The following is a 21154-nucleotide window of genomic DNA, read 5'->3' on the forward strand; positions in this document are numbered from 1 at the left end:
TGTACGAAAAGGCTCGAACTGTACTTTGAGATAGATCTATCATATTAAAAAATTTGTCTATCATATGCTCTCGTATATGTAGATTTATCCCATCTAATATCTCAACAACGTAGGATGTCCTGTTGGGTAGTGCTCCCTCGTCATTAAATTGATGTATGTGCATCGACAATCTCCTCCAATAAGTATTGATGCTCTGTAGCAGATTTGGAATGGAAAAGTAATGATAATGTGCAAGATCGTGCTCGCATGACAATCCGTATACAATTTTGATAGAACAATTGCATCTGCAGGCTAGCTGGTAAGATGCTTCCTCAATGCATTTTAACTGATCAAAAATCAACTTCATTGCCTCTAATGAAATGCAACACCTTATTTGACTAAAAATGTCATCATGTAAATGTTGATGACATAGAATGTTGAGAGATCTCTCGAACGACTTCTTAATATTCTTGAACTAAATTCTCAATATCTTATGTATTTTTTTTAAAAGATGTTTGTAGGAATAGCATGGTATCTCCCAAATATAACTTTAATATCACATATGTAGACTCTGCCCTGTAATAAAAAATGCATTATGTTTTAATATTGGAAGAATTGAAATAGTATAATAATGAACAAAATTGAAATAATAAAACTATAAAGTGACTATACCTTTGATTTGAATTGCTCCCGAGGTGCATACATGTATCAACCCATGCTGAAGAAATCGCTCTTTGTAAGGGTGTAACTATGTATCCCAAAGGTAATTTATAACACCCTCGAATCGTTGATACTTCTCCCGCATGATATCCCACTTCTGCTGGTAAGACCATTGTGTCGATGAATTAATGAGTTAGTGTCATGATGTATAAAAACGTTGCCACTCCAGACCAAGCATAGAGGTGCATTTCTTAATTACACACTGGTTTATGTGCCAAATACAAAGGATGTGACATGCATTGGGAAAACATATTTCAATGGCATTAATAAACGTCAAATCCTTATCTGAAACAAATACCAATGGCAACGTAACAATGCCTTCTTTCAACCATCCACTTCTTTAAGGTACCTAATGTCTATGTCAATTGCTCTGTCCTCTCATTACTAAGATATGGGAACATAAGTGAGTAAGTTCACATTGTGAATGTGATACTCACAACCTCTAATAGTGGTATTTGATACTCATTGGTCTTGTATATGACATCAATGATCAATACATATGAAAAGTTGACAGACGGCTCTAGACTTTTTGGATGAACCCAAAGAATATATGTGATTTTGTTAATGTCTAGATTTGTACGGTAATTATGGAGGTATTCTTTCTTGATTAATTGCTTCAAGACATACTAAATAGAATTTAGGCTGCCTCGTTTAGCAGATTTATTTGTGAAAATGACATTGTAAACGCTTTTGATCTCCGTAGTGTTTAATGGGTCTCTTTCCTTCAAAATACTAAGAATTTCACGAGGTGTGGTGTTGTTGGCCATGTCGAGTACAAATTCTTTCTCTATTGGTTTTAACCTATATGGGTACTCATGACCATCAATATATTCTGCTAATTGATGATTATGAAAATCACAGACACCCCTTAAATCCCACATCACATCATCTCGAGGTATTAGTATACCTCGCAGCTCAAATGGCCATTCACATTTTTTAGTCCCGGTATTTTTTTTTAAGGATTGCCCATCAACTATATATCGTGGCGGTTTTTACTTTCCACCTCTTTTACACATAAGATGACACTTTGGCAGGTTTTTAAATTAGAACATTTTTTAATAACCACTACAATACTATTCTTCAGACCAACTATCTTTGCCCAATTTATCATATCTTCTCTACTTTTAAATATCTATATAAAAAATTATAACAAAGATGTATAAATATGACATTATGCAATCTTAGCATAATTTCTTTACTTATAAAATAAATAATGAATATGCATAAAACAATGATAATAATTAACATAATCTGTGGTAAATTCGACTGCATAATCACGACTATTGTTGGAAATACTCCCTCCACTAGGAACATCATTCTCAATTGACCAACTATCTAAAAATAAACTCAAATACTCATCCATAATTTTCTTCTATGAATTATGAAAAGTAATGGCTAAGAAGATAGTTTCAGGAAGAGAGAAGGAGAGACTGAGAGGGAGATAGCAGTAGATGGAGGTGTGACTGAAAAGTGACTAAAAATGAAGTGTGAGAGGATGATTTAAAAGGAGAGGTTCTGACATATGTCAAGAGTTGAAGGGTGGGTAATTTAAGGGCAGGGGGAGGTTCTAACGTGTGTCAAGGATTGGAGGGGGTAATTTAAAGGGAGAGGGGTGTTTTGACATGTGTCAAGGATTGGAGGGTGGGTAATCCAAATAAATTGTCACGCCCCAGGTAGTCCCTGCCAGAAGAAATTTCGACAGCATCTTCCCTGTACGGGTGACAATTTGAAACTTTCTACAATGCCCTCAGGGCCACATATACCTCGGCCAACACGGCCAGAACAATAACAATAAATATAAGGCAAACACCAACGCAGTTAATAGTAAAAACCAAACTAAACAAACGATAAGGAAAACCATCTCAAAAATCCTACTCAACTACACCCATAAAGTTCAAAACTTTTATCCTACTCAACTACACTCATAAAGCTCAAAACATATGTCCTACTCAACTACACCCATAAAACACAAATCACAACGATAAAATCAACTCACCTCTTCTGCCGTCCAAGCAGACATGTAGCAAAACATAACCGAATCAAACCCATCGACAAATAAAACAATACAATATCCAAGAACAAAACTAGTACAATAAGAAAACCAAAAGACCAAATGAAAATCCTTGCGATCTGTAGGGGACTAGCGACTGGAACTCCTCCGGACAGCCTCAACCTGAAAATAGTAATATCCACGGGGTGAGTCAACTCCTCAGCGGGTAACTATTAACATGTATAGTAAGAAATATAACAAATAGTACTAATCATGTGTACAGTCTCCTGGTACAAGGATAACTGAAATAAATAGGGACTATTGTACTAACCAGGACCTGGTACAAGGATAACAAGGCCGAGAGGTATAGAAATCCTGTATGCATGTCAAACAAATGCATCCATCTAATATGCAGCATATAAATGCAGCAAACACAAGCAATAAATGCATCAATGCGTATGATACCAATGACATGTCCTGGTCACCCCTATTGTTAGTCAGCCATCTCACACACGATGGTGAGACCAAGTGGGTAGGGTTGTGACAACCGTGCACTTTGCCATCACTACTCTTGATAAGTGACCGAGTGGACGGGATGTTGTCGGAGTATACCTATCCTCCTTACCCCCAAATCATAAGTGGGGGAGCTCAATGCTCTCATCTCCCTGAGCAAGTCCAGAGGAGGGATCCCTGTCTTGCTACTATGCTGCCTCACACTACCCATGAGTGGACAAACAGAGCCCTTGACAGAGCAACCTGCTGCAACACACCCTACCTGATAAGAACCACTAACCCATGAGTGGTTGTGTGTGCAGATCTATGTAACTGGCGATGTGCTCAACAATAATGAAGCAGACTATCACACAACATGCAATCATGCGAGATGGTGCATGACACTAAGCATGGAAAATATCCTGAACCTATCCATCTCTACAAAATGTGTATCATAGAACAAATTGACCAAATCAATGGTCTAGGTACACAGGTCAGATAAGGTATCAAAACCTAGGTCCTGAACATAATAAGGCATGGTTATGTCACTACCTCTATAGGATTAAATCATCATCCAATCAATGATTGGTGATTGGTTCAATCAAGAGGAAAGAAAAGGAAAAATAAAAAGGGAAAAGGAAAAATAAAAGGAGGATTTTAATTTTTGTAAAAAGTCTTTCCTTATTTGCCTTGGGCAAGTAATATAAAAGAAGAAGAGGGAAGGCCTCATGAGACATCAATTCTTATTCTCTTGCTTGGAGATCCTAAGGTGGTCGGCCCTCTCTCCCTCTCTTTTCCCTTTGCTCTCTTTTGCTCCTTGGTGGTGGTGGTGGCCGAAATCTAGAGGAAGAGGAGAAACTCTTTGGGTGGTGTTCATCTTGGAGGATCGTCGTCCACACGACGTCTAAGAGGAGGCGAGGAATACGGCAGAAGATCTCAAGGTCATTAACATACAAAGAGAAGGTATAACTAACAATTTTTTTCCGCATCATACTAGTTGTTTTTCTTTGTAAGAATTCCAAACACAAGAGGCATTAGATCTAATTTTTCGAATTAGAAATTCGTGTTTGTGTTTTCTTTGGTTTTCGAATTTGTGATTCGATTATTCTTTTTGGTTAAACCTAGAGTTATTTAAGGAAATTAAATATTAGCTTTCCTTAAAAGGCTTTGTCTAGGCGGTGGTGGATGCTCCCATACCCAAGAAGGTCATGTGTCTCGCCATGCAGTCTTGGAAGCCGATTTTGGAAATTAATATTTAATGAAATTTATAACATAGGTGAATTTGGATCAATAGTGTTAAGTTCCGCTTGCGATCCAAATCTAAACCATTAAGAACAGATAAATTAAATTTGGAATCAATAATGTTAAGTTCCGTCTGCGATTCCTAATTTAACTTCTAAAGAACACAATAAGTTGTCTAGGGAAGGTTCGACACTTGTACAAAATTTTTATACAGTGGAACCGGTACGATCTTCCTAGGACCAACCAACACCCTGATGATGCTGGAATAAGGTGAGCCTGACCAAGAACACCACAGCAACGTAACCTCTCTGCTGGATTCAATCGGATCAAGAAGAAAAGATCAGAATTCAACACAACAACCTATCACCAACTCAAGTTTAATTCGACCTCCTTACCACATATCTGTGTCAACAGTGCAAGGACCAACGGTGGCAGGGATCCGTTGTCGCGTGGAAGCAAGGGAGAAGGCACCGACTCGATCCGGTGGCGCCAGACCAAACTAGGGCTTGTAGGTGGCTCAGTCCTCTCTGGTGATCAGCAACCGACGCTGAGGCGTGAGGTCGACAGTGATCGGGGGAGAGGGCACAGACCGAGGGTGTCGATTTCAGGTTGGCGACAAGCAATCGTGGGTCCGCAGTGGTCGGCGGGGGTGCTAGGGCACAGGCGACGGCGGTGCTGGGTTAGACCTGGTGGCCGGCGACAGTGCTAGGGCACAGCGGATAGGACTCAGTCGCTCTAGCGAGGGTCGACACTTCTCCGTGCAGCGTCGGCGAGGCGGGAGAGAGGGGAAGGGCGACAACGCTAAGGCAAAGGGATCGACGATGTGCGGCGGAGAAAAGCGACTGTTGGGGAAGAAGAGGGCGGCGCGACAAAGAGGAGAAAGAACTCGGCACTGGGAGGCGAAGTGGAGAAGAAGAAGGCGCGCGGCTTGCCTTGGCCACTACCTTGTACACGAGGAAGGAGAAACCGTCGCATGCGGTGCCAGTTAGGAAGGAAACGGACGGCGTCGGGGAGGCGTCGGGCACGTGGGTTCGATGGGGAGAGAAAAAAAAGAAGAAAAAGAATAAAAAAAAGAATAAAAAGAATAAAAAAAGAAAAGGAAATAACAATAAATAAACATTTCCTTGTTAAAATGGGGTAGCCTAAACAGGCTTTCCCGGGGCCTAATATTTATCACCGTAAACTCGTCATACGAGCTCCGACAAATTTTCGAAAAAATTCTAAAATTTCCTTTATGGTTATTCGCTCTTTTTCGATATTTTACACTTCAGATCTCAGGAAGCTTATTGTTCATCGAAGGATCATCTAACAGAGCCAGTGTGTCGTCTGATCGCCATCCAACAGGATCAAGTAAAGTTAATTTTATAACTTTCTTATCTTGAATTATGGAATATTATATCTTTAATTCATTAAACTTATTAATCTCATTTAATTCTTTTAATTCTTTATCAGTTTTTACTTTATAGTTTTATTCATTTAATATTAATTTATAATAAATTTATTAAAGAATATAATTTATTTAACATCATAGGAAATATAAAATTAATTTAAAAATATAATTCATGAACATAATAAAAATAATTAATATATATATACACACGTTTTTTTAATTAAAAAAAATGGATAAAAAAAATATTACTCACTCTAAATATTATATACTAAACTTTAAACCTTAAATCCAAAAAAAATTAATAAAACAATACACACCCTAAATACAAAACCCTAAAGCTAAAACAAATATGAACACTAAACCTCAATCTTAAACTTTATAAAAATAATAATAATAATAATTACACATAATTAATACTATATCGTAAATCCTAAATCCTAAATACAAAACTCTAATCCTAAACCCTAAATCTATTTTTTTTTAAAAAAAAAAAAATACGCACCCTAAATACTATACCCTAAACTAAAAAAAAATAAAAGAAAATTACACATGATTAATAGTATATCTTACTATTTTATTAAGAATCTACACCCTTTGTTAACTAACTCTCAATTAATTTGGTGAAGCCTAAAATTAAATTACATTAATATCCTTTCTTCTTTTCACACTGAAAATAATATCAAGATGTATTAGTAATTTCAGCATACGTATAAATCAGGGATTTAGATTTCGAGACTTAGCTGCGACGTATTATAAATTAGGGATCTAGATTTCTGACACGTCCTTATCTAATTCCATTTATGGGTATTTTAGCTAAGATCAAGTGTAAGGTTTGTTCTTATCAATTTAATATATGATATTACGTTGCACTACTATATGTACCTGGCGCACTTGTTGTTGGGGTTCTCGACGCCTTTGCGTTGCATGTGCCTAGCATACCTTTATCTGAGGTACTTATTTATGTGTATTAATATATTATATTATATTATATATGCAACGGGTGTGTGTGATGGCTAATCCTAATATAAACTCAACCCTAATCCAAAACTTAAAAAAAAATAAAAATAAGTGATTTTTAGCCTTAAAAAAATTAAAAGAAAAAAAAAACAGTTGATGTCCTGTGCACAGTCGCGTATTGGATTAAAATTAAAAATCAATTTTTTAAGAATCCTTGATGACTCCTGATCCTGTGGCAAGACCGGGGGGCCCTCATAAGGTAAAGTCCGACAACACGTGGAGATCGACAGTCAATGGGGGGGTCAACCACCTGTGCTCGAGGAGCGGGCAGGACATGCCGAGCACCAGGCAATAGCCCTTACCCGAAAGGACAACCATCCGGCCGAGCGCCAAGGAAGGAAGGAGCATAGAGCCGAGCGGATAATCCGTTCGGCCGCGAGACAACGCACGAATGAAGGCCGAGCCGTTTGTCCGCTCGGCCAGGGTCTCAGGCGATACGAGCCGAGTGGAAGGACGATCCTCAGTCTTCCCGGACGGGCGACCACCTACGTCGGACTAAAGACGAGCGCTCTAGCCTAGCGGCTGGATGGTCGATCCGAGAAGAGGAAGTCAAAGAGTAGGGGACAGTGTGGACGTCATCTCAGTAACCCCTGTTACTGACAACAGGCATATTCGAAGACTAAACCATACGCAGTATGGTGCGATCGAATATTTTGCTGTCCCATCAAGGAGACGCTCAGACTGTAGCGGCATGGAGTCAAACATGCTCTTCAGACAAGCCCATGCTGCGGTATGGGGATTGACACGTGTACACCTCGGGTTGTGTGCACCAAGCTCCCGTGGCTCTATATAAACGTCATCAGACTTCATCGGAGGTATGCAATCTGAGATCCCTGGAGCCACCTTCTTGCTATTCGTTTTTCTGACTTGAGCGTCGGAGGGTCGTCGCCGGGAACCCCTTCCCGGCCCGACTTCTTTGTAGGATCGCCGGAAGTTCGCACCAGCCGTCAAAGATCCACGTCAGCGACCGGAGAGCGTCACGCACCCTGCGTCCGTTGACTCAGCTTTTGGACATGATCAATTTGGCGCCGTCTGTGGGAACGCTCCTGCATCCGATCGGAAGCAATGGACGAAGCTGGACGACAACACACGGTGACGCTTTCCACGGAGGAACTCGACGCTCTAATCGAGTCGAGGGCCGCTAAGCTTGTGGAACAAAAACAAAAGTCACAAGCTGAGCGGGCAGAGCAGCAAGCAACATCAGCATCAGGCGGCCGAGCGGAAGCACCTCAGGCCACCGTTGCATTCCATCGAGCCCTATTCCGCACTCCTGAAGCCGCAGCAACTAATCGAGATCGAGGATCATCTTCAGATGAAATGCCAAGACGAGATAGCAGAAAAGGGAAAGCCCCCCGAGCGGACGCATCGCCCGAGCGGATCAACCGCCAATTTTCAGAGGCTATTCTACGAGACCCTCTGCCCAAGCACTATGTGCCTCCGACGATCGGCGAATACAATGGAACCACCGACCCGGATGATCATTTAGGTAAATTTGATAACACTGCAACCCTGCATCAATACACAGATGGGGTGAAGTGTCGAGTTTTCCTCACCACCCTCTCTGGATCGTCTCAACGGTGGTTTCGGAGGTTGCCGGACGGATCTATCACAAGCTTCAAAGACTTCCGTACGGCCTTCCTCCACCACTTCGCAAGCAGTCGGCGCTATCAAAAAACTAGTGTTAGTCTGTTTGCCATCAAATAGGAAGCCCGCAAATCGCTCCGAGCCTACATCCAGCGGTTCAACAGAGTGGCCATGGACATTCCAACGGCCACCTCGGAGACCATGATGAATGCCTTCACACAAGGCCTCGTGGATGGGAATTTCTTCCGATCACTCATTCGGAAGCCGCCCTGAGACTACGACCACATGCTACACTGGGCCAACGAATACATCAACGTGGAGGAAGCCCAAGCGGCCCGGAAAAAAGAAACTCCAGCCGAGCGGGCTCCTCCTGCCGAACGGAAGTTGCACGCTGCTCATCAACCACCCAGAGGACCAAGGGCCGAAGCAATCCGCTCCCCCCATGCTAGGTCCCACGTGCAAGAGGTAGCTGCCGCGCGGCCCAAGCCAAAGAAGAGATGGACCCCAATGTTCTGCTCCTTCCACCGGACGGACACACATAACACCAGGGATTGTCGTAGTCTTCCTCTAATCGCCCACCCCGTTCCCAGAGGCGGCGGTCGTCGGTCGCCATCAGCCGACATGCGACAGAGGCCTCGTGAAGACGATCGGACGATAGCTGACAGACGACAACAATAGACGCCCCAGCGGCATCGCTCTCCGAGGCGGGAGAATCTCCGGATGTCTAGAGAACGACCCCGACCGTCCGCTCGGGAAGAAGAAAATAGAAGTAATATTTCCCGAGGCGAGATCAACATCATAGCTGGTGGTCCGACCGGAGGAGATTCCAACCGAGCAAGGAAGGCGAGCGTCCGGCAGCTCGAGATCCATGCGGTCGGCTGCAGCCAGGAACGGGCGAGCGGACCCGAAATTAGTTTCGGGCCCAGGGACTTGGAAGGGGTTGAAGTTCCCCACGACGACGCCCTTCTCATTAAAGCGGTAATAGCCAATTACACTATTCACCGCGTTTTTATTGACACAGGAAGCTCGGTCAATATCATATTCAAAAAGGCATTCGATCAACTGTAAATTGATCGAGCCGAGCTGCTGCCCATGATAACCCCCCTTTACGGGTTTACGGGCAATGAAGTTCAGCCGGTCGGACAGATTCGGCTGGCCATATCGCTGGGAGAGGAGCCGCTCAGAAGGACGCGAACTGCAAACTTCGTCGTGGTGGATTCTCCGTCGGCATACAACGTCATACTGGGGCGACCAACTCTCAGTGAATTCCGAGCGGCCGTTTCCACTTTCCACCAGAAGATCAAGTTCCCCGTCGAGGATAAAGTGGGAGAAGTACGAGGGGATCAATTGGCAGCTCGGCGATGCTACGTCGAGATGGTCCGAGCAGAAGCCAATGCCGCTCGGAAGACGCCCCGGATCGAAGTGAACGCTATCACTGAAAAGCCACCCTCTTTGATTTATGAAGAAAAATAGGAAGTGCAGATTCACCCGACCCGATTGGAGGCCACGACGTTCATCGCGTCCGATCTGGAGGCGAGCCAGAAGGAGGAGGTGATCCAATGCCTCCAGAAAAACCATGATGTCTTCGTCTGGTCGACGCATGAGTTGCCCGGAATTTCACCAAGTATAGCGCAGCATGAGCTCCATGTTCGACCGGACGCTCGGCCAGTGAAGCAGAGAAAGAGGGATTTCAGTGCCGAACAGAATGTCATAATCCGAGCGAAGGTGGAGAAACTCCTGGAGGCCGACCATATACGCGAGATTCAGTTCCCGAGCTGGCTGGCGAACGTAGTATTAGTCTCTAAGCCGGGCAACAAGTGGAGAGTGTGCATAGATTTTCGGGATCTCAACAAAGCTTGCCCGAAAGACTTTTATCCTCTGCCTCGGATCGATCAACTGGTGGACTCCACAGCTGGCTGCAAGCTGATATGTATGCTCGACGCTTACCAAGGCTATCATCAAGTGCCGCTCGCCCGTGAAGATCAAGAAAAAGTCAGCTTCGTTACAGCCGACGGCACCTATTGTTATAATGTGATGCCGTTTGGATTGAAGAACGCGGGAGCCACATATCAGCGTCTGATGAATAAAGTGTTCAAGGAGCAGATCGGGCGAAATCTGGAAGTATACGTGGACGACATTCTCATCAAGTCCGTCCGAGCGGCCGATCTCTTTAAAGATATGGAGGAGACTTTCCGAACGCTGCGGAAATATGACGTTAAGTTAAACCCACAGAAGTGCCTGTTCGGAGCAAAAGGAGGGCGTTTCTTGGGTTACATAGTGACCGAGCGGGGCATCGAAGCAAATCCTAGGAAAGTGAAAGCCTTACAAGATATGCCGCCTCCAAGAAATCTGAGGGAAGTGCAGCGCTTGACCGGTCGGATAACTGCTCTGTCCAGATTTATCTCCAAGACTGTCGATCGGAGCTTGTCTTTTTTCAAAATCTTGCGCAAAGCCACCAAGTTTCACTGGGATGAAGAATGCGATCGGGCGTTCGAAGATCTGAAGACATATCTAAATTCTCTTCCGGTACTAGCCAAGCAACTGCGGGTGAGCCACTTTGTATCTACTTGTCTTCAACCGAGCAAGCCGTCGGCTCGGCACTAGTAAGGGCGAGCGGAGAAGAGTCTGTATATTTTCTTAGCCATATTTTAAAAGATGTTGAATCTCGTTACACTGGGCTCGAAAAACTGGCTTTCGCCTTGGTCCTCGCCGCTTGACGCCTCCGTCCCTATTTCTTGGCTCATACTATCATCGTCCGGACGAACAGCCCGCTGGGAAAAGTGCTGTTGAATCCAGAAGCGTCCGGGCGGCTCATTAAATGGACAACGGAGTTGAGCGAATTTGATATTCAATACCAGCCCCGTTCGGCGATAAAGGCGCAGTCCTTGGCAGACTTTGTCACCGAAGTACAAAGGCCAGAACCCGAAGCTATGTGGAAGATATTTGTAGACGGATCATCTACTCGGCTTGGGAGCGGAGTTGGAATACTGCTACTCTCCCCTCAAGGAGAAAGGATGCACTTATCCGTCCGACTAGATTACAAAGCTACAAACAATGAGGCGGAATATGAGACCCTTATAGCAGGTTTACAGGCAGCTCGACATGTGGGAACTGGACGGGTAACTATACATTCTGATTCTCAGTTGGCCGCTCAGCAACTTTCTGGTACTTTTGAGATTAACAACGCTCGGCTCAAACTTTACGCCGAAGCCTTCGAAAGGCTCAAAGCCAATTTCAGAGAAGTCATTATTCAGAAGATACCCCGAGCGGAAAACCAAGCGGTCGATGAGTTAGCCAAGCTCGTAAGCTCAATAACACCGGTCGCCATCCAGCAGCCAATTGAACAAGTTTCGCTGGTGTCTCATGTCGACCGGATGGAGGGCCTCTCGTTTCCGAGCGACTGGCGGACACCCATCATGGAGTTTCTCCGCTCGGGTGCTACACCGTCCGATCGAGATGAGGCCCAGCTATTAAGGAGGAGAGCCGGTCGGTTCACACTCATTGGGGACCAATTATTGAAAAAGGCTTTCTCTCGCCCACTGTTGAAATAAGTGAGCTCGGAGGACGCGGCGTACATCCTCCAAGAAGTGCATCAAGGATCCTGCAGAGGGCATCCGAGCGGACGATCGCTGGCTAAAAAAATCCTGCTGGCCGGATACTTCTGGCCAACTTTACAAGCAGACGTCGCTCGGACCGTCGCGACGTGCCTTTCTTGCCAAAGGTATCATAATTTCTCTCACTGATCGGCGGATGAAATGAAGGCAGCTACCGTGTCTTGTCCGTTCGATCAATGGGGAATGGATATTGTGGGTGCGTTTCCTATGGCGACCGGACGACGAAAATTTTTGTTGGTGACAGTTGATTATTTTTCCAAGTGGGTGGAGGCCGAGCCGCTAGCTAAGATCACCGAGCAGATGGTCAAGAAATTTATCTGGCAACATATCATCTGCCGGTTCGGCATCTCCCGTCGACTTGTTTCAGACAACGGGCGGCAATTCACAGGAAAGTTGCTCGAAGATTGGTGCAAGAGCTATGACATTGAGCAATATTTCACGTCCGTGGCATACCCCCAAAGCAATGGTCAAGCCGAATTAGCCAATCGGGAAATTCTTCGCATTTTGCGCGCTCGGCTCGACCATCTGGGAGGAAGTTGGGTGGATGAGGTGCCAGGTGTCCTGTGGGCCATCCGAACGACCCCAAAGGAAGGAACGGGCGTTACGCCTTTCCATCTGGTGTACGGCGGCGAAGCGGTGATTCCTGTTGAAGTCGGCGTCGAGTCCGCCCGGATACAGAATTATGATGATGACAACGCCGAGCGGAGGAACATGGAGCTGGATTTTGTCGAAGAAGAGCGAGCCAAGGCGTCCGTCCGGCTGATGGCGTACCGGCAACGGATGAAGCAAAACTACAACCGACGCGTAATCCCCAGATCATTCCAGGTCGACGATCTTGTTTGGAAAAAAGTAAAGCCGGTCGAAAACGTCGGCAAGCTAGAAGCTCCTTGGGCGGGTCCCTTCAAAATCATCGAAAAGCTCCGCTCGGGCGCTTATTATTTGGAGGATGAAGACGGGCGACAACTGGATATGCCATGGAGCGCGAATCATCTCCAGCCTTATCGAGCTGGGTGAAAGGTGCACTGATGTAACTCATTTTTGTATATATTTTGGGCCGCCTATGTACTTGTAATGCAAGAAGCAAAAATGATTAAAGGGCAAATAGCTTCGCCGAACGGCCGCTTCAAAGTTAGCCTTAGAAGACCGTCGAGCTCCGACGTTAAAAATCGAGAGACGAGCCGACGTCTATAAACCCTCCGAGCGGAAGACCGTCGAGCTCCGACGTTAAAAATCGAGAGACGAGCCGGAGTCTATAAACCCGCCGAGCGGAAGACCGTCGAGCTCCGACGTTAAAAATCGAGAGACGAGCCGGCGTCTATAAACCCGCCGAGCGGAAGACCGTCGAGCTCCGACGTTAAAAATCGAGAGACGAGCCGGCGTCTATAAACCCTCCGAGCGGAAGACCGTCGAGCTCCGACGTTAAAAATCGAGAGACGAGCCGACGTCTATAAACCCTCCGAGCGGAAGACCGTCGAGCTCCGACGTTAAAAATCGAGAGACGCGTCGGAGTCTATAAACCTTCCGATTGGCAGATCGTCGAACTCAAGCGGTAGAAATCTATGTTAAGAGGCGGGCAACCAGAGTCCGTAACGCCGCCGGGCGGGTAACGTTCTGCGTAATCCTCGGCTGTAAAGGTCGACCCATGATCGGGCCTGCCGATAAGGCGAGAATTAAGGCAACGTGTGGCCGAGCGGCTCCTTTATAAAGCATACTTTAACGCGAAGAAAATTAGGACCAAGACAAAATGTTAAAGGTTGGATGCTGGTCGAACAAACAGATAACAAAAGGAGAGAATTCATTTACACCGAACGGCGGACAGACAAAATTTACAATATTCTCCCCGAACGTCAGGCATACAAAAGATTACAAATACTTGAAAGAAACTTCATAGACCCCTCATTCACAATCGTCAAAATTAAAAAGAGAATCGGGGATGAAGCCCATCATGACCGCCAGGTCTTCGGGGGGAACAGACAGCTCAGCTGGTATGTGGCCCTTGGTCTTCAAATAGTCCACCGCCACCTTAATCGCCTCTTCAAAAGTCAAGGACAGCTTGTCGCTGAACCTTTCGCCAAATTCATCCGAGCAGATGAAAGCTTTGCGCACCTCCGCCGATCGACCGGGCTCCCCATCTTGATACTCTTTAAGCGTGGCTTTAGAAGCATCAAAGGCAGCTTGAAGATCTTTCAGAGCCCCTTCCGCTTTAGCCTGGTCGACCGAACGGCCCTCCCGTTCGGCGGACAACGAGGCGTCCAATTCCTTCACGCCGCTCTAGCCCCCGGTTCTCCACCTTCATCAGGTCCATGTCGTCGATGACTTTGCGCTTCCGAGTGGTCGCAGTCTTTATCTCCTTATCTCGTAACTTGACCAAAGCTTCAAGGCGAGCCACCTCACTCGACAGATCGGAGGACTTACCCCGCTCGGCTTCAAGCAGTTTTTTGGCCTTCTCCAGAGCGGCTGTTGACTGTCTGTTTTCCCCCGAGGTTTTGAGCTTTTTCAGCTCGTCCTCCAGTGCGGCTAGTTGGTTGCTGATGGCAATCTGCTTCACCCAGTTCTGCGAACGGATATAAACAAGTTAGAAACTCAATCCAAGTAACCAACACGGTAAAAGAACATACCCCGGTCGCCTGTTGAAGATTGTTATCGCCTAGCTGACTGGGAGTCATAAGTGCAATGCGGAGTCGAGCGTCCTCCCAGGCTTTGGCGAGAGGACTCGTAAGGGTGATCTGCTGCTCGGGGACCACTGGCCGATTAGCAGCCGCCATATATTCCTCCGACGGAAGGCGTAGGACAGTCTTTATCAATCTCGGGCCGCTCGGATCACCCTGGGGCGCAGCTGCTTTACCAGACGGCTCACTGCTTGAGGAAGGAAGGTCGCCCAATCGCCTAAGGCGACGCATGGTTCGCGGAGGACTTGAGGGCGGCACCTCGGAGGTAGCCATTGGAGGGCCGAGCGGCGTGGGGGTACTCTCTATGGAGACCGTCCCGGATAGCACTGGAGCTTCATCGCCCCGCTCGGAGCGCCGTTCGTCAGATTGGGTCGGCTGCGAGACTCGCTCTGGCCGTCCGCGCTTCCGAGTTGCCAAGGGGGCTTCGTCGGCCGAGCGACCCTCTAGCCCGACTTGAGTAGAGGGCTCTATATCGCCCGCAGCTTCGCCGAGAGAGGCAGAAGCGTCTAAGGCTTCGGGGACAATCTGAGTCCCCTCGCCCTCTCCGCTGGCCGGACCAGCCGAGGCCAAGCTCCGCTCGGCGACCTCTTTATTTTTGGTCGCCTCGATCTCAGCGGCTCTTAGTTTCAGCCGTTCGGTGGCCTTGGCGCGCCACATAACTTCGGCTGCGGAAGCAAATAACAAATCAGTTAGAACAAAAGAAAGGGGACGATAAGAGAACTTACTCATGCTGCAAGGCAGGTCGGCTGGAATGGGGGACAAGCCGAATACATACATCACTTCCGGAAGGAGCAGCTTGTCGATGTGGTAGCGCTGGCCGACCAGCCGGTCGGCTGCATGAAGGTAGGCTGGATCACCCCTAAACTTGTCGAGCTCTGGTTGCGCTGACATCGCCGTCTACCATTTGATTCGGAAGGCCGGTGGCTCGGGGAAGCGCATGTAGAAAAAATGCTCCTTCCAGTGTTTGTTGGAGCTCGGCATATTATCAAAAAGGACAAAACCTATCCTCGATTGAAAAATGAAAGTACCCCACTCGGCTTGCTTAGGGTAGTAAAAATAGTGGAAGACCTTGGGGTCTAATGGAATGCCGTTCAGTTTAAAGAGAATCTCTATCCCGCTCAGCAGCCTAATGGAGTTCGGGACTAGCTGCCCGAGCGGGATGCGAAAATAGTTGCACACTTGTAATAAAAACTTATGTGGAGGAAAGCGTAGTCCGGCCAAAAATTGGTCTCGGATTAAAAGAACGGTGCCGGGCGGCGGGTTATGAGGCCGGTCGGTAGGGGTGGCTAATACTATGTGGTTGTCGGTCGGCAGGCTGTATGTTCGAGTGAGGCGCAGGGCGTCCTCCTCGTCAAATCGGCTCTCCATGGTCGTGTACCATAGACCAGGAGCACCGCTAGTCGGCTGGGAAGTACTGGTCATGGTCGGGGGCAAGGAAGGAACGCGAGATAAAAGGAAAGGGAAATAAAGCAAAGAATGAAGGTGACAAAATGAAAGAGGCAACCGACAGATAGAAAAGGAGGGAGAAAGCGAGGAGAAGAAGGGCTTACGAGCAACAGGATGGTCGCAAGGGGCCTCGGGGTCGTCGGAGAAGAAAGAGCAGTGGGGCGTCGGGGATCGATGAAGCAGAAATGCGACGAAGAAGAGGGGTCGCGAGCTTTATAACGTCGGCCTCGAACAGCCTCCACCGTCCGATTCAGGTCGTAAAGAACGAGGCCATCATCCAGCTGTTCATTTCAAACGGCGGCTGTCCCATCGGAAGTAAGGCCAGCACCATACGCTGACGATAGCGGGAGCGCCACGTGTCAACGAGACACAGGGCGCATTTAATGAACGCCTGTCACCGCACGCAGCAAGCGTGCAACAAGCGTTAACACCGACCCGGTAATAGAGCCGAACGGACTTGACAGGAAATATAAGCCGAGCGGATGAGCATTCCCCAGCCCGGCCGAGCGGCCTAGTACGGCGGCCCTTACTCAATCAAGTCGACAGTCCAGTCAGTCGGACTCCGCCTCCTTCGACTAGACTTGAAGGGGAGGCAAGTGATCCTGTGGCAAGACCGGGGAGCCCTCATAAGGTAAAGTCCGACAACACGTGGAGATCGGCAGTCAATGGGGGGGGGTCAACCCCCTGTGCTCGAGGAGCGGGCAGGATATGCCGAGCACCAGGCAATAGCCCTTACCCGAAAGGACAACCATCCGGCCGGGCGCCAAGGAAGGAAGGAGCATAGAGCCGAGCGGATAATCCGTTCGGCCGCGAGACAACGCACGAATGAAGGCCGAGCCGTTTGTCCGCTCGGCCAGGGTCTCAGGCGATACGAGCCGAGCGGAAGGACGACCCTCAGTCTTCTCGGACGGGCGACCACCTACGTCGGACTAAAGACGAGCGCTCTGGCCGAGCGGCTGGATCGTCGATCCGAGAAGAGGAAGTCAAAGAGTAGGGGACAGTGTGGACGTCATCTCAGTAACCCCTGTTGCTGACAACAGACATGTTCGAAGACTAAACCATACGCAGTATGGTGCGATCGAATATTCTGCTGTCCCATCAAGGAGACGCTCAGACTGTAGCGGCATGGAGTCAAACATGCTCTTCTGACAAGCCCATGCTGCGGTATGGGGTATGACACGTGTACACCTCGGGTTGTGTGCACCAAGCTCCCGTGACTCTATATAAACGCCATCAGACTTCATCGGAGGTATGCAATCTGAGATTCCTGGAGCCACCTTCTTGCTATTCATTTTTCTGACTTGAGCGTCGGAGGGTCGTCGCCGGGAACCCCTTCCTGGCCCGACTTCTTTGCAGGATCGCCGGAAGTTCGCACCAGCCGTCAAAGATCCACGTCAGCGACCGGAGAGCGTCACGCACCCAGCGTCCGTTGACTCAGCTTTCGGACAGGATCAACTCCTAATCGTAATCGGATCTAATTGAGGCCATAAATTTAGTTCTGATAATATTTCCCTCAATTGGGAAAAGTTAAATTTTGGAGCCGTAATGAGTTCTGGTGTTGTCAATAACTGTATTTGACACATTAACCATTGATTTCTGTATGCAACCAAATTATATGGTAAAAGTTGATTCGCTCGTCCTCAGCGCCCCCGTTAATCTATCCCTAGGTCAACATAGAAGAGGTAAATCACGGGTGGCTACTAGCCATTAGTGCAAATGACCAAGATATGGGGGAGGTTATGCTCGGTCACGTCGAGTTTCGATTCCAAAATCTCATGTGATTAAACATCTCATATCTTAATCATTGCACCGCCCCGAGAGAACCTATATGCAACCAAATTAGATTATATATGTGGTTGCACTAGTCTGAACATTTTATCATATCTTCGTGGGATACCCTTCCTAGTTCCCATACTCACTAGGGCCATATACTCACTCGTGATTCACATCGGCTTCTGTTCGAGGGCTCTACTCCGATAACAACTGCGAACCCAAAAGCTCGTCCTCAGCTAGCACAGACACCGACGACTCACGGGTTGATTATTGTCGTATGAAGCAGCACAATTTGCAAGCACCCTACGATTACTTCCAATCACTAGTAACTCCTCAGAGAGTTCCAAACTGCTGGCAGTGAGAATACCTTCCATCAATCTTAGAGATGCATTTTAATTTGTTGGCTCTTCCACCTCAGAACGGCCTTTAGATTTGTACAAATTAATTATGCTGCAATGAGTGAGATTATGACATATATCTATATAATGAATACGACAAATAGGCCGAGAAAAAGCAAAGCATGCTTCAGACATGATAATGAAGAGAATAAAGGCTTCTGCTTTCATCTTCTTTCTTTTGCCTTCTTTAATTTGTTCTTTTATGGCGCACTGCACATGGAGATGGAGGAGTGTAAATGGCTGCTATCTAGCACGTCGCCCTGCAACAGTTAAGCCAAAAGCCTTAAAAAAAAAAACTGAAGTCAAAAGAACTGAGTACTGCGTTCCAAGCTTCAACTGGACATGCATTAATTGTTTGACGGGATCATAATGATTCCTGAGATTTTTATGGAAATCTGACAACCAAGATGCCAACAATTAAGAAAAGCGAAAGTTAAATTTTGGAGTTTATTACTGTAAGGAGTTCTGATGTTGTCATCACTAACTAACTGTATTTGACACATTAACCATTGGTTTCTGTATGTAATCTAATGAGATTATATCTGATGTGATGTGGTTGCACTAGTCTGAACATTTTACTATTGTTCTTTACACACTTACAGATGTCACCGTGCGTCTTTTCGGACAGCTGCCGCCTCGGGAAGAACCCACACTCCCAAGCCTCGAGAGCCCTTTAAAGGAGTGTTCATCTTAAAAACCAAATAAATGCCTTTGTGATCCTCCTCATCAAACTAATGTAATTGATTGACCAAAATATATACAAGTTTAGTTAGATTCATTATATCAAGTTGCTGCCATTTTTTTTTTCCTTTCCTTAACCATTCTACCATTCTGGTGAACTACCACGCAGTAGAAATAGAATCCACCTAACAGTCACATTACTTAAAAGTCTATATATATATTTAGCTAGAACAAGCGAAGCAGTATATATACAACAGTTGCACGCACCACTAGCGAAACAAAGTTGTTAAGCTGTTAAAAAATCAAAAGGAAAAAGCTTCAGACGAATATTTTCTCTCCACTTTTCTTAGTCGTCCTACTCGATTGCGTTGTCATCTCCGAAGGCAAGGTCCTTGGCGTTCAGTTGCTAGAGGTAGTGAAGAGAAGAGCTGATCTTTGTCTATGACAACTGCTCAAACTTCTGCTTGCATGGAGGAGTTGAAGATTTCTCAGCTGTGGTTCTGAGCTTCTGAAGGTGCCTTCAAATGGAAGCATTTCTGTCGTTGTACCTCTTGATTCTTTCCTTTCATGGATTTTTGTTTTGGGGCTTTGGCCAAGAGGATGCTGTTGTATACATTGTGTTAAGTTTTAATTCATATTATTCCTTATATTTTTAGTTCTATATTATTAAATCAAGAAGGTTGGAAGATCTTATATATGAAGTCCTTCCATTCATGATTAACAATATTAAGGGGACTTACACGCATGTGCAGGCTGAGCCCAATCAGGTGATTTCGGGGGGTTCGAGCCGGAAATCCATAAATCGGGCTCGACACACACGATGATCTCACGCAAGGAGGGTGCAAATCCTCAGTTCGTGGACCTCGCACTTGCGGACTCCTTCTCAAATCACTCCGAAAAAAATAAAGGATTAAATTCTCTAAAGACAGTCGATAAGTCCGACGCTTCAACCGGAGATACACAAATTTTTAACCTTACTCTTATTACCATTTATTACATGCTTGTCATTTATTGATGTAATTATAAATTACTATGTTAGCGTAATCATATCAAAACACATTGTGATCATGAAGCAGCACCCTGTGGCTCGTCACTTTGGTCAATTGGAGTTTGGAGGCAGTGTGATTAGTCATGTGGATTCTGGGAGTTTCAATACCCTCAATAGGCAAAGGTATTGCCTTCTTTATTTTACAAAGGAAATTTGCACCACTTTTTATTCTTTAATTTGTGTAGGTTTATGCTAAGCCACCCTTATTACTTAGTCGAACTATGCATCTTGTGTTTGGCGGTTTTGCTTTGGCAATAATGGCAGAGTAGAACTGCCAACATGACCTAGGGCATTGATGTTCAAATATGGCATCACTAATGAAAGCTTCACTCATCTAAATTTGTAGTTTGGAAGTTATTATTTACGATGACCTCCCATAAAGTCTGACGAATGTGATCACTATCTTCTTCTTTTTTTTTTTTTTTTTTTGTTTGATAATGCATACGATAGCAAACCCCATTTAGTGAAGATGAGTTTTTGAGCAAAGACTTCAACAACTTCCAAGATCTTTACCATTTACCAACTTGATGCGCTGACAGCTTCAGTTGTGATCGGCACCTACTCCAAATGATAATCCTTTATGTCGGGAAGTTTGGCCGACTTGCCACAATTCTTTTTGTATGCAGGGAATGAATGGTAGCCCCACGTCCAATGCCTGGAGTAGGTAAGGCTCCCGTTCCCTCATGATGTTGCAAGCAAATGATAGAATATCAATAGATGAGTTAGTAGAATGTATGAATGTATTAATCATCATAATTAAATACTTAGTTTGAAATAGTATTTTTATTGAAGCACAGCTATGTCGAGATGTTTACAATCAATTATTTATTAAGGTCAATTAGAGTTTTTGCAAGAGTCTTAAACTAAGTTCAAAAAATATTTGTGTGCATATTGAATATGTTAAATGCTAATTTTTATGAACTTATTTGATAGGTTCATTTTTAAAATTTTATTAATACTAGTGATCATGCACACGCGTCACGTGTGTAATATAATATATTGAAATCACATTAACCCTTTATAATGAAATTATATTAATTAAAATATTTTAGCATTAAAATACTAAAATAGAATCATTAGTAGAGTGGTAAAGTACTTGACTTTTGAAAAT

The 21154-nt window shown here is 45.6% G+C and overlaps 1 long non-coding RNA gene across 2 annotated transcripts; it reads left to right on the top strand.

Moving 5' to 3' along the window:
* The first annotated feature begins 19265 nt into the window (after positions 1-19265).
* Positions 19266-20889, top strand: LOC122029860. Of its 2 annotated transcripts, XR_006125219.1 has the most exons (3): positions 19275-19509; positions 19748-20166; positions 20494-20889. It is a non-coding gene; the product is annotated as an uncharacterized LOC122029860 (long non-coding RNA). The 2 variants fall into 2 exon arrangements; XR_006125218.1 differs by having other exon boundaries at positions 19266-19509; positions 19748-20889.
* Positions 20890-21154: the final 265 nt, after the last annotated feature.

Source organism: Zingiber officinale, chromosome 10B (genome assembly GCF_018446385.1).
Source record: "Zingiber officinale cultivar Zhangliang chromosome 10B, Zo_v1.1, whole genome shotgun sequence".
Classification (NCBI taxonomy): Eukaryota; Viridiplantae; Streptophyta; class Magnoliopsida; order Zingiberales; family Zingiberaceae; genus Zingiber; species Zingiber officinale.